Source organism: Salmo trutta, chromosome 35, assembly GCF_901001165.1.
Source record: "Salmo trutta chromosome 35, fSalTru1.1, whole genome shotgun sequence".
Lineage (NCBI taxonomy): Eukaryota > Metazoa > Chordata > Actinopteri > Salmoniformes > Salmonidae > Salmo > Salmo trutta.
In genome coordinates this window covers 8,536,792-8,551,150 of record NC_042991.1, presented here as the reverse complement: position 1 = coordinate 8,551,150, position 14,359 = coordinate 8,536,792, and the positions used below count along the sequence as shown (strand labels likewise).

At 40.9% G+C, this 14,359-nt stretch overlaps 1 long non-coding RNA gene across 1 annotated transcript; it reads left to right on the top strand.

The window, feature by feature from the left end:
* The first annotated feature begins 3,264 nt into the window (after positions 1-3,264).
* LOC115175216 (uncharacterized) lies at positions 3,265-8,015 on the top strand. Its single transcript, XR_003871938.1, has 3 exons — positions 3,265-3,452; positions 7,663-7,723; positions 7,934-8,015. It is a non-coding gene; the product is annotated as an uncharacterized LOC115175216 (long non-coding RNA).
* Positions 8,016-14,359: the final 6,344 nt, after the last annotated feature.

Below are 14,359 nucleotides of genomic sequence, written 5' to 3'. Positions count from 1 at the left end.
AAACATTTAGGTACATACAAGTGTCGTATATCGTTTGAAAGCTTAAATTCTTGTTAATCTAACTGCACTGTCCGATTTACAGTAGCCATTACAGCGAAAGCATGCTATGTGAGGACGGCGCCCCACATCAAAATATTTTTCCACCGGCACAGGTTTTATAAATTCACAACTAGCGATTAAATATTCACTTACTTTTTGAACATCTTCCTCTGATTTGTCATCCAAAGGGTCCCAGCTATAACATGTAGTGTTGTTTTGTTAGATAAAATCCTTCTTTATATCCCAAAAAGTCTGTTTAGTTGGCGCCATCGATTTGAGTAATCCATTCGTTCAACATGGAGAGAAAGGAATCCGAAAATCTACCGCTAAACTTTATTTCAACAAGTGAAATACATTTCTATTTACTCCTCAGATACCCTAAAATGTAATCAAAATATAATATTTCTTACGGAAATAAGTATGTTTAATAGGAAACCAATTCTAGCAAGTGCGTCTTGTCTTCATCGCACGCCCAAACACGAATTTCCAAGACTGTGTCCTTGTACAAAAACTCATATTTCTTATTCATTTTGGAAGTTGCAAGCCTAAAACCTTGAACATAGACTGCTGACACCCTGTGGAAGCCATAGGAATTGCATCCTGGGAGATAGAATTCAGAATGCCCCTATACTTTCCATTGTAAGAGCATGGTCTCTCAAAATAAAATAATTTCTGGTTGGTTTTTCTTTGAATTTTCTACTACTATATCTATTGTGTTATAGTCTCCTACATTATTTTATCATTTCTACAAACTTCAAAGTGTTTTATTTCCAATGGTACGAATTATATGCATATCCTGGCTTCAGGGCAGTTTACTTTGGGCACGTCAGTCAGGCGGAATTTGGAAAAAAGGAGCCTTAGCCCTAGAGCAGCAGTAAAATAACAATAGCGAGGCTATATACAGGGGGTACCAGGAACAGAGTCAATGTGCGGGGGCATCGGTTAGTCAAGGTAATTGAGGTAATATGTACATGTACAGTAGGTAGAGTTAAAGTGATTATGCATAGATAATAAACAGAGAGTAGCAGCAGCGTATATGGGGGGGATGCAAATAGTCTGAGATGTCATTAGAAATCTGAGCATGGTACTTTCAAAAGTTAGGCCTACCTTTCCACGCCAGACAGAGTAGGCCCAGATAGAGACGCAGAAAAATGTAAGCTTTAACTACTGGCTACTTTTCTTCCATGGCTTAACCCAACGAGAGAAGGTCACAAGTGTTTTCCTTAAAGCTGTCTGGGTTTTAACATCTTCTATTGTACAGAAAGTGAAAAGCTTAATCAATTGATAGTGGCAGAATTAGATTATTTCCCAAGCAAAGTAAAACATTTTATCTCCTCGGCTATAGAAGGTTGTAGCTTAGCCTCTGAATGTCAAAGAAACAAAACTATGATATCCTCATTTGCATCGGAGTTCACGTCATTCCCGGGTATTTTACAGCTTGTTTCTAGCATAAAGCATTGCGGACCAAAGCGCCGTTATAGATAATTTTACATAATCGGATCCATTTTATTTTCTTAAAAATCTTAAGGTGTCTGGGTTTTAACATCTTCTATTGTACAGAAGGCTTTTCACTTTCTGTACAAGCCTGTGCTTTTTGTCATTTTCTTTTAAAAAAAGCAGGCCTGTGGTATATCCTACCCTCTCATATCCCCTCAATTCGAGTCTTGTTTTTAACTTAACAGCACTTCACTGACACGGAACCATGAGGCACCATGAGTTGTCCATTTCCGATTGATTGTGCCGCAGCTGCTGCTTCAAGTTTCAGCACCACAATGTCAGTTACTCGACTCTGGCTTATTGTGAGGTTAATCATGGCAAGAAACATATTGTTTTTAATAAAAATCAATTACAGTATTAGCAAGCTATCAAAGTTGACCTCTGGTTCTCCTTCTCCTCTTCGTGCTCTCCTTCTCAAACTGAACAGAACATAGGCTGTAGGTTAGTCCATGCGCAAGATGGACTAGGCCTATTCCCACAGATCTTTAAAGTTTTTAGGGAGAGTGCAATTGGCATACTGACTGCAGGAATGTCCACCAGAGCTGTTGCCAGATAATTTAATGTTCATTGCTCTACCATAAGCCGCCTCCAACGTCATTTTAGAGAATTTGGCCGTTCGTCCAACCGGCCTCACAACCATAGACCACAAGTTTCTACGCCAGCCCAGGACCTCCACATCTGGATCTTCATCTGCGAGATCGTATGAGGCCAGCCACCTGGACAGCTGAGGAAACTGTGGGTTTGCACAAGCCAAAAATATCTGTACAAACTGTCAGAAAACGTCTCAGGGAAGCTCATCTGTGTGCTCTTCGTCCACACTAGGGTCTTGACTTGACTACAGTTCGATGTCGAAACCGACTTCAGTGAGAATATTCTCACCTTCGATGGCAACTGGCATGCTGGAGGAGTATGCTCTTCACGGATGAATGCCGGTTTCAACTGTACCGGGTAGATGGCAGACAGTGTGTATGGCATTGTTTGGGCAAGCGGTTTGCTGATGTCAACTTTGTGAACAGAGTGCCCCATGGTGCATCGGGGTTATTGTATGGGAAGGAATAAGCTACTGACATCGAGCACAATTGCATTTTATCGATTGCAAATTGAATGCACAGAGATACCGTGATGAAATCCTGATGCCCATTGTCGTGCCATTCATCTGCCGCCATCATCTAATGTTTCAGCATGATAACGCATTTCCCCATGTCGCAATGATCGGTTCACAATTCCTTGAAGTTGAAAATGTCCCAGTTTTTCCATGGCCTGCATACTCACCATACATGTCACATATGGAGCATTTTTGGGATGCTCAGGATCAATGTTTACAACAGCGTGTTCCAGTTCCCGCCAATATCCAGCAACTTCACACACCCATTGAAGAGGAGTGGGACAAGATTTCACAGGCCACAATCAACAGCCTGATCAACTCTATGTGAAGGAGATGTGTCACGCCGTGTGAGGCAAATGGTGGTCATACCAGATACTGACTGGTTTTCTGATCCACACCTCTTTTTTAAGGTATCTATCACGACTTCCGCCGAAGTCGGTTCCTCTCCTTGTTCGGGCGGCGTTCCGCGGTCGACGTCACTGGTCTTCTAGCCATCGCTGATCAACCTTGCATTTTCCATTTGTTTTGTCTTGTTTTCCCGCACACCTCTATAAATTCATAGATTAGGGCCTAATGCATTTATTTTAATTGACTGATTTCCTTATATGAACTTTTACTCAGTAAAATCTATCTTCGAAATTGTAACATGTTGCATTTATATTTTTGTTCAGTGTATTTTTTGCATGGGCTGCATCTCAATCCACTGCATCCGCTGATGTCGGCTTTCTGCTTCTACGCTGGAAGGTGGATGAGCTACAGCGGTGTTTGTCAGACCAATAAACATCCTGGAAATCGGTCTTCTCATGGAAAGGTCTGTACCGTTTGGGCTACAAACTAATATGACCCCGCCATCGAAAGCAGAGACTCTCACAAACACGTACATGTTTTGCTCTACGACGCCCAGTACTTTACTGCCAAAAAAAGGGGTTAAATATGTGTAAAAAATATATATAAATAATTTCCTGAGCTTTCTTGGAGTGCCTTTGACTTATTCCACATTTTGTTGTGTTACAGCCTGAATTCAGAATGTATTAAATGTATGTTTTTTCTCACCCATTCACAGCCAGTACCTCATAATGACAAAGTGAAAATATGTTTTTAGAAATGTTAGCTAATTTATAGAAAATTAAATACAGAATTATCAAATTTACCTAAGTATTCACACCCGAGTCAAAACTATGTAGAAGCACCTTTGGCAGCGATTACAGCTGTTACTCTTTTTGGGTAAGTCTCTAAGTGTCACAGTGTTGCTAGGAGTGGTGGTAGGAGTCAGGCGCAGAGAGCAGAGGTACGGAACTTCGTGTTTATTTTGAACAAAAAAAACAACACGATCAACGCCAACACAAACGGCGTGGGAAAATTGCCAAGTGCCCAAAACAGGTGCACAGCATGTATACAATATTAAGTAAATAATCGCCAGCACATCCAACGACAAAAGTACAACCTGACGCTAAAATAATCCCGCACAACACTGGGCGGGCTAACCAGGCTTAAATAACCAAAATCAAAAGACCAAATGAGGAACAGGTGCAAACAATAAGACATACCAAACGAAAAGGAAAAAGGGATCAGCGGCGGCTAGTAGGTCGGTGACGACGACCGCCGAGCGCCGCCCGAGCAGGCAGGGGAGCCACCTTCGGTGGGATTCGTGACACTAAGATCTTTCCGCAATTGGATTGTGCAACATTTGCCGCTTGTTCTTTTCTAAATTCTTCAAGCTCTGTCAAATTGGTTGTTGATCATTGCTAGACAGCCATTTTCAGGTCTTGCCATAGATTTTCATGTAGATTTAAGTCAAAACTGTAACTCGGCCTCTCAGGAACATTCACTGTCTCATTGGTAAGCAACTCCAGTGTAGGTTTGGCCTTGTTTTAGGTTATTGTCCTGCTAAAAGGTGAATTAATCTCCCAGTGTGTAGTGGAAAGCAGAATAAACCTGGTTTTCCTCTAGGATTTTGCCTCTGCTTAACTCCATTCCATTTCATTTTTATCCTGAAAAACTCCCCAGTTCTTAACGATTCCTAGGATATCCATAACATGATGCAGCCACCACAATTTTTGAAAATATGGAGAGACAGTGTTGTATTGGATTTGCCTCAAACATAACACTTTGTATTCAAGGCGAGAAGTGAACTGCTTTGCCACATTTTTTACAGTATTAATTTAGGGCCTTGTTGCAAACAGGATGCATGTTTTAGAATATTTATATTCTGTTCAGGCTTCCTTTTTTTCCCCTCTGTCAATTACGTTAGTAGTGTGGAGCAACTATAATGTTGATCCATCCTCAGTGTTCTCTTATAACAGCCAGTAACTGTTTTAAAGTGACCATTGGCCTCATGGTGAAATCCCTGAGCGGTTTCCTTCCTCTCCGGCAATTGCAAGTCTGTCAAGTTAGGAAGGAAGCCTGCATCTTTGTATTTACTGGGTGTATTGATACACCATTCAAAGTGTAATTAATGTTCAAAGAAATATTCAATATTTTTACCCATCTACTAATACTGTAGGGTAGTAACTGTTTGTGAGGCATTGGAAAACCTCCCTGGTCTTTGTATTTTAATCTGTTTTTGAAATTCACTGCTCAACTGAGGGACCTTACAAATGATTTTATGTGTCGGGTACAGAGAAGAGGTAGTCATTGACAAATCATGTTAAACACTATGTGACTTGTTAAGAAAATGTTAACTCCTGAACTTATTTACGCTTGCCATAACAAAGGGAATACTTATTGACTCAAGATATTTCAGCTTTTCATTTTTTATTAATTTGCAAACATTTGGAAAAACATAATTCCACTTTGACATGATGGGGTATTTTGTGTAGGCCAGTGACAAAAAAAATTAAATCACAATTTATGCATTTTAAATTTTGTCTGTAACACAACAACATGTGGAAAAAGTCAGGGGGTGTGAATACTTTGTGAAGGCACTGTATATCTCTCAGATGTAGGAAAGGCACATCAACGTATACTTATTGTTGATTGTTAATGTTTTTGCCAGGTATGAATGTTATTCAATATGTTCCTGTCGGCTAAGAGCATTAAGGACAAATTCAATGTTTCATCAAATATTTTCTTTCGATAAATATTTTTATACCTAAAAGGGTCCTAAAATTCCAATCAAATAGCTAAATGATCCTTGATATGACCATCTTAAAACAATTCCATATGTTAGCTTAGTAGAAACCCAGCCTCGGGCCCATAGACTCTAATTAAATCTCACAAAAATCTGTTATGGAAAACATTTACATTATGACCAAAGTTATCCTACTTCTACTTTTCAGTACATTTTTGAACTACACTTGATGCTTATGACTACTATCAATGCCACATAGGTTGTTTCAACCGGGAGCTTTTTTTTTGAGGGGGAGTTCCTGCTCTTTAATGAATCATCTTCATCCTGCTGTAAACGTCATTCAGCTGATTAACTGTAAAAATGACCTCACAATGCGTGTGGGTGTGTGTATGTGTGGTCAGGTGGGAGAAAGGCTGACAGAATTCTGTCTAAGTCACCATCCCTTTTTTCCTGTACTCCTTTTTTCCTGTTCTCCAATTTTCCGCAGAGGTCTGCACTAATAGGAGACAATGATTGGATTGGATGAGCTTCGGGGACTTTATGGCTGTGTTCTACTCAGTTCCACCATGCTGAATACATTAGGCTTCCAACGCCAGAGTGAGAAAGTGTTATTTGGTGTTTGGGAAATATTAAACATAACAGCAGCACATTTCTGTTGAAAAAAACGAAGATAACGTTCATTTATTTTATCCAACAATAATTATGGTTTTCAAATTACTTTCTTTGTTGCCAACATAATACTGCTTTACATTGGATTTTGTCATGTTGCAGAAAGTTAACTACACTATTAGAAAAAAGGGTTTCAAAAGGGTTTATCGGTTGTCTCCATAGGAGAACCAATTTTGGTCCCAGTTCTAACCCTTTTAGGTTCAATGTAGTACGATCTGTTGAAAGGGTCCTAGATGGAACCCAAAAGGGTTCTACCTGGAACCAGAAAGAGTTCTGCAAAGGGTTATCCTATGGGGACAGCCGAATAACCACTTTAGGTCCCAGATAGCACCTTTTTCCCCTAAGAGTGTAGTATGGCTGTGCTGTTGAAAGAGAATGCAAACTCTACATTTTTTACTGACAGAAAATAAAATATGTTATATAGACTTGACATTTGTCCCAAAACATTTAGCACTTTCCATTCCAGCCCAAATCCCTTTATGGTGCATACTGTGTAAGAGAATGGAAACACACAAAGGGATTAAATACCAATGGGAAATATTGTTCCGTTATATTGTTTGCCATAGTCTGGTTTATTTCAAATGTATGTTCATACACTTGCCTGATAAATACACTTTGGCAGTTTAAGACATTGATGACAAATCAAAAACTCACTGCTTTAGCAATACTAGTAAGCGTATTACCCATAATGCAGCTTACTTTTTCTACAGTCATTTGTAAGTAAGTGTGGGGGTACAGTATGTGATATTTCCTCTTGGGAGACCTTTGAACAAGTGCGATAACAACTGTAATTTAGCTAGCAGAGTATTGCCACTCTCCCCGAATGTAGACATTAAATTGCCTCACAAACAGTGAGGCGATGACTTGTTAGCTCAATATGAGAGAGTCAAGGCCTCTGCAGTAGCAGTGAAAGGGAGCCCTTTTAAGAAATGTAAAAAGTGACTGGGTTTGGGCTTTTGTAAGCTCTAGAGATTTTATGCAAGTTTTCTCGACTAGCTCCATACAACAAATTGTGAATACCTATAAAAATATGTATCTTATGCTATAACACAATAATAACATACATAACATAGCTGTGATTCAAACATTCATACACAGAATGGTAAACCATGCTACTTATTTCTTACAAAGACTCAGTGTATATTAATGTAAATTAGCAAAAAGAGTACAAAACAACACCTGTGAATAAGGCCTTTTTGGTTTTAGGCTGGATGCATTTTCAGGTTAAGCTCAGACTTAACCAGTACTGTGTGTAATCTATGTCACTGTCCCTCTCTTACAGCAGCCTCCCCTATCCCATTAGCAATTTGATGAGATGAGAACAGGATGATTTTTGGAATGAGGTGAGATGAGAGCGGCATCCTGAGAGAGGTGTATTGGGCCACGCACGCACGCACGCACGCACGCACACACACACACACACACACACACACACACACACACACACACACTTCAGTGTGTGGACCAGGGCAAGGATAAGGGTTATCTCCCCTCTTTTCAACTTAATCTCTGGGGTAACTGTGGCTGGAATTCATCCTCACCTCTCCTTTCAGGTCTGACCTCACTGTTAAATGAACGATCGAAAGAAGATGTTACTCCCTGTAGATTAAATAAAGTTTATGTGTCCAAGTCTTACTGCAGCCCTGTTTGCAATCATTTATTCTCTATCTGGGCAGATTATCATCTGCAAAACTCTGTTTTGGGGAGTAATTCTGATTCTGAACATATTACAAAAAGGCAGACTTAAGTGTGAAGTCTAACACTATTTCCGAGTTTAATCATTGCTTTGAGATGAACTATATTACAAGGGAGGAACATAAACGTAATATAATTATTTTAAGCACACATATTTGAAAATAACTGTAGAGTAGTTGTGTTGCTCTGGTCCAGCACCATCTATTGCTGCACTCCAGCAATCATGAATACCCAAGCAGTCTTGAATCAAGCACAAATTCACGATTTTACACACAAAACATGTCCTAAATAATTAAAGCACACCTAAAGGAAGTGTTGTCCTGAGAGTCCATCCCAGAGGGAGAGAGAGAGAGAAAGAGAGTGTGAGAAAGAGAGAGATGGGATGAGAGAGGGGGGAGGGGGATAAAAGAGACAGAGGTAGAGGAAAGAGAGAGAGAGAAGAGAGGAAGAAGAAAGAGAACAAAAATAGGAAGGAAGACAGAGAGGATAGGGAGAGAAAACCGTGACTGCTTTCAAAGGAAAGAAAAAGGAGGAAGAAGGCAAGACTGTAAATAATTAATTCAGGAGGAGCTTGGTCCTGGGAGGCCGTGGGAAACATTTTGATGTTGGAAAAATGCTAATTAAAGAAAGGGAGAGGTGCTTTTGCTTTGGATGCCATTCTTCAGTCTGCCCAGGCAGGCAGTCTGAATTTACAGTGCTGCCTGGGCTAATGGTGGTAGTGGTGCCACTCGGGAAAGACAACATGAAAAAGCACAGGCAGAGCTAATGTGACTAGCGGACCTCTCCAACACGCAGGAGGAATGAGAGAGGGAGGAGAGGGAGGAGAGGGAAGAGACAAGAGGACAAAAAGGAAAGGCCTCACTCTGTGGAGAGGATATATTTGTGTGTCGCACGCTTTTAATTTCACGGTAAAGTGAGGAAAGAATAAAAGGCCATTCATTAGATTGAATGGTCCCATTGCCACTCCACTCTGCAGCCAACAGTGTCACACTCCAAATTGGATAAATACACAACGCAGAGTCCACATGGCAGGCACATAACTAACAATTAGGAACTTTACACACTAAATCAGACAGAAAAGACAATTGGTCAACAATTAAAACAGAATGCACACAACAGCACCCACCCACACACGTGTCACTCTTGTTGCAGAGCTATCCCTCCTCCCTTTAAAAAGGCTTTTCAAATTGTATTGTGATTTGTGGTTTCACTCTCACCACAAATACCCATAGATATTAACCCAGAGACCCGGAGGTAATGATAATAGTGCCATGGTCATTAAGTATTAATTTAGCTTTTTTTTTCATTCTGATCCTTCAACATTTTCTTAGAGTCAAGAAAGTGCAGTCATTTAATAGAAAGTAAACAACACTATTGGGGATTCTTAGATTCTATGTTAGATTCTATGTTTGGTTTCATGTGTAATGCACAGGTGCTTATGTGCTAAAATGTTCTATTTATTAGGTTTTGTTTACATTCTATACTCCAAGGAGAGTCTTCAAAGACTTGCCATGCATAGGCTTATTTGTTTGAAGTTTGACTTCAGCAATGGTTTTCAGTTCTATTTTCATTGAAACAATTGTGTTGCGTTTGCATCACCCACATATTTGGTAAATTGACCATTTTTCTTGCTTTATGTAATGAAACAAATTCTCTATGGATACTTAAAGTTGGTCTTTCATATGCAGTACCAGGCAAAAGTTTGGACACACCTTTCCATATTGTAGAATAACAGTGAAGACATTAAAAACACATATGGAATCATGTAGTAACTGCACTTGAAGAAACTTGAAAATGTATTGACATTTTCTGGATTGATTGACCTTCATGTCTTAAAGTAATAACATGGACTTGGTCTTTTACCAAACAGAGATATTTTCTGTATACCACGCCTGCCATGTCACAACACAACTGATTGGCTCAAATGCATTAAGGAAAGAAATTCCACAAATTAACTTTTAACAAGGCACATCTGTTAATTGAAATGCATTCCAGGTGACTACCTCATGGAGCTGGTTAAGAGAATGCCAAGAGTGTGCAAAGCTGTCATGAAGCCAAAGGGTGGTTACTTTCAAGAATCTCAAATATAAAATATATTTTGATTTGTTTAACACTTTTTTGGTTACTACATGATTTCATGTGTGTAATGTCATAGTTTTGATGTCTTCACTAATATTCTTCAATTAAGAAAATAGTAAAAATAAAGAAAAACCCTGGAATGAGCAGGTGTGTCCCTATTTTTGACTGGTACTGTATATGTTGCACTATATGCAAAATGTATTTTTTTTTTTACACAAGCTCCTCATTATTTGTATTAAAAACCTTATGAATAGTTTAAGGTTATGCTTGATAAGTCTGTGAAGCTGTTATCTTGTATTCTATTCCTAGTCCATTAGTTATACTGATCAGGGGACAGTAGTGAGATAACGCTGCACTGGCAGCAGATCATCAGATAGAGGATTCAATCTGCCTCTCAAGGAGCTCAGGAACGATAATGACGATGATACTATATCTTATGTTCGGGCCTTTGGCTAACTCAGTTTTTCTTAAGAAATCTGATGCATTAAGTTGATAAAGTTGAATGCAAAGTATCTGAGGAGATGCGGAGGAAGATAATTTATGAAGCTGCTGGGTTTGTTGGAAGAGACTGATGTGCTGATTTCTCCTGCGGTTTTATCAGATCTGTTCAAAACCTTCATTCAAACTGCCACATAAAAATGTTGGTCAATCGCACGCTGTCATAGCAATCCTACATGCCAATCACATGCTACTAGCACATGCCACTGTCCATTAAATCATAAAGAGACTAAAAGAGAAAACCCCAAGCGCATATAATCTCATCTCTGTTACAATTTACGAGGGAGGGTGAATGGTTAATGTTCTCGGAGGAGCTTGCCTAATGATCGACAGCGGTGTCATTAACATGCATGGCTATGCAGGCACTGCTAGTTCCCCTAGCTGCCACGGGGTCCCACTTTACCAGCTAAACACCCAGCCATCCAGTCATCTAACCCCGGCTTTGTCTGCTGCTCCTGCTGCTATGAGCGAGGAGCGTCCCGTTACTTGATAAGGTCGTCTCTGATATGGCCACCTCATTAATCACTGTACTACTTGGGGAGGGCGAAAATACGCACACACACACACACACACACACACACACACACACACACACACACACGTCACTCCTCCCACCGGAGCCCTTACAACACAGCGTAATCTGAATTAATGGGTTAGTCCTCTCCCCGACAGACTATAGACATACATCAAGAGGCTGTAAGAAAGGTAAATAATGGTGGTCGGTTCAGGGAGAGAGGCTGGCTGAGTCTATACCCCCCTCCAGTGTGAGAGATAGAGGAGTAGGAGCAACAGAAGTGGGAGTGCCCGATAGGTGCTCCCTGCTGTGAATGCTGATGTGGTTTGATGACGTCATAATTTCCTGTTGTTGATGTTGGTCATCGCCACCTGTGATCAGATGATCATTCCCAGAGGAATTAAAGCCGTTAACAGGGGAGGGATCGGACATAGTGCCTGCCGACTCAGTAAAATAGCTATAATTTTAATGTGGACCATTCACAGGCGAGTTTATTGGGTCCTATAGATGATTGACGACTTTGTGTGTTACAAAATCTAGAGAACTTCGGGGTGGAGATGCGTCCCCTGTCTTCCCGTTAAATATTTTTACAGAGTCCTGTTATGGTGTAGGAAGTTGCCTATCAAACTCAGAGGCAGGTAGGCAACCCGACTGGCAGGTTTGTGATTCAACAAGCAGTTAGAATCCTAGAGTACCCCCAGCCAGTTCCACTTGTTTGATCCATTCCACTACGAGCACATTGTTGTCAGTGGCCCATGGTCCAGGATCAAGCTTGAATCAGGTGTGCTTGTGTTGGTAATGAACAAATGCAGTGAGATGTGTACACTAATATACTGTGCCTAAAAAAAGGGGTGTAAACTGTTAATTAGGCGAGGTGGACCGGGCGCTGATGAAACTCTGTCTCCTGTTGCTAAGCGTGCTGGGAGAAAACAGAAAGCGTTCCGTTTAAAACCCCCAAACCGTTGCATTGTTGCGGTTAGCAACCATAGGAGACCACCCATCCAGGGAACCTCAACTGCGGCATGTGTAATTTCATGTATGAGTGCTGCTCACTCTCCGCCTGTGAGAGACCCCTCTCTTAATGATCCCCACAAACACAGTCCAGGCACATACTGTACTTCCACAGATCCAACATTCCAGACCTCAAATATTATTCTAAATCATACATATATATATTTTTTCTTTATCCCCTTTTTCTCCCCAATTTTGATCTTGTCTCATCGCTGTAACTCCCCAATAGGCTCAAGGTGAAAGTTGAATCGTGCGTCCTCCTAAACATGACCCGCCAAACCACGCTTCTTAACACCCAACCACTTACCCCGGAAGCCAGCCACACCAATGTGTCGTAGAAAACACCGTTCAACTGACGACCGCTATCAGCCTGCAGGTGTCCAGCCCGCCACAAGGAGTTGCTAGAGCGCACTGAGCCAAGTAAAGCCCCCCGGGTCAAACCCTCCCCTAACTCGGACGATGCTGGCCAATTGTACACGGCCCTTTGGGACTCCCGATCACGGCCGGTTGTGATACAGCATTCGATCGAACCCAGGTCTGTAGTGACGCCGATCGCACTGTGATGTAGTGCCTTATGCCGCTGTGCCACTCGGGAGGCCTATTCTAAATCTTTTACATTTGCTTTTGCTTTAGTTACATTTGATTGAGTCTGCATGGAGTGCCAGATGGGATGAGTTCTTTGTGGTGTAATGCTTCTCATGATTACACCGTGTGTTTATGGCTGTGTTATCAATGTGGTGTGTTTCCAACCTGTCCCACATGTAATCTTTACTTAGAGAATCTCCCGTCCTGTTGTTATCGATGTGCTGAGATCTGAGGATAGGGGATATGGTGCCAATGAACTCTTCTACATATTGGACAATCAGCCTTGACTATTAATTTACAGTTGAACATTGCCACAATGACATGTCTAAGTTACAGTTACACAATTTGGAGCTTCCCTCTCCACTAATCCATATTGCGATTTCTAGCGGTTTTACAATTGATACTGTATGATGAACTCTAAACAGTCTGAGACCAGCCATTTGAAAGGGAGACCAAATCAGCATACAAGAGATAGAGGGAGGGAGAGGGAATAGAAAAACCTTCCTTCTGCAGAGTGAGGGAAAATTGTATTGACCCTCATGCATTGTCTCATTAATTTTGCCTTGAGGTGTGGATTCCTGCTGATCAATATCCTGCGACTGCATCTTTATTCTTCTGTGTAACCTATTACTGTCGGAGAAATGCAAAGCCATGCCGCAATTAGAGCTCTGAAGCACTGGGGCCGATCAATACCATAGATGTATGATCCGTTTGGGTGGGAAGCAATAAGTAGTCAAAGTCACAGTGCATCTTCTCCCAAGGCTAAAGGGTAATCTGGCTGAAAGCATGCCTCAGTCTTAGTCAATCACCTCTGTCGACCGTGTCTCTCTCTCGTCCGTGGTGGTTAATAAGGAAAGTTAATAAGGAAAGAGCTTCTGTAGGACCAGGGGCACCGGGAGCACCGGGGTCTTTATTTGAGTGATGATTGCCTCCTCCGTCTCTGTGGGATTGGATCGCAATGCTTGCTTTTTGCATGTGTGAATCAGTTGGTTCAATAGATCAATTGGTTGGTTGGTTCACCCCAATGACGACATGTCAACCAACTTTGACTGCTGGGATTGTGCTCGTAACAAAGAGATATGGGTTTTATTCCCGCATGTACAACATATTGTGTGTGTAAATTGCTGTAAGTTGCTTTGGATAAAACAAGGTTAGGCTACGCATCGGCCAAATTACCACATTTTTATTTTCATTTAATTCAATTGAATGTCACCCACTCTATTTCTGTCTACACAAGCTTGCACCTGGTGTCTGAGACAACTTTACTGTTGGTCAAAGAGTTGATATATATCTCCCACTGTGGTTTATTATCATTGACGACAACAGTTGACACATTTCCCTGTCCTTTTCTGTTTGTCCTTTCCTTTCAATGGTTTACAAGCAAATAGAATGTCTATAAATCACTTGGAAAGTCCTGCAGCAGAGATGATGTTTAGCATAATGCCAGAGTAATACATCATGGTGGACTGACTGGACGAGACAACAAAAGTTGTTTCTGGGTTCGTAATATAATTTTGATTCAGATTAGTTGACGTTGATGGATTGCATCATTTTTAGGAAAATGCAAACGGATGTTTTTCTGACGCAATGACAGTTG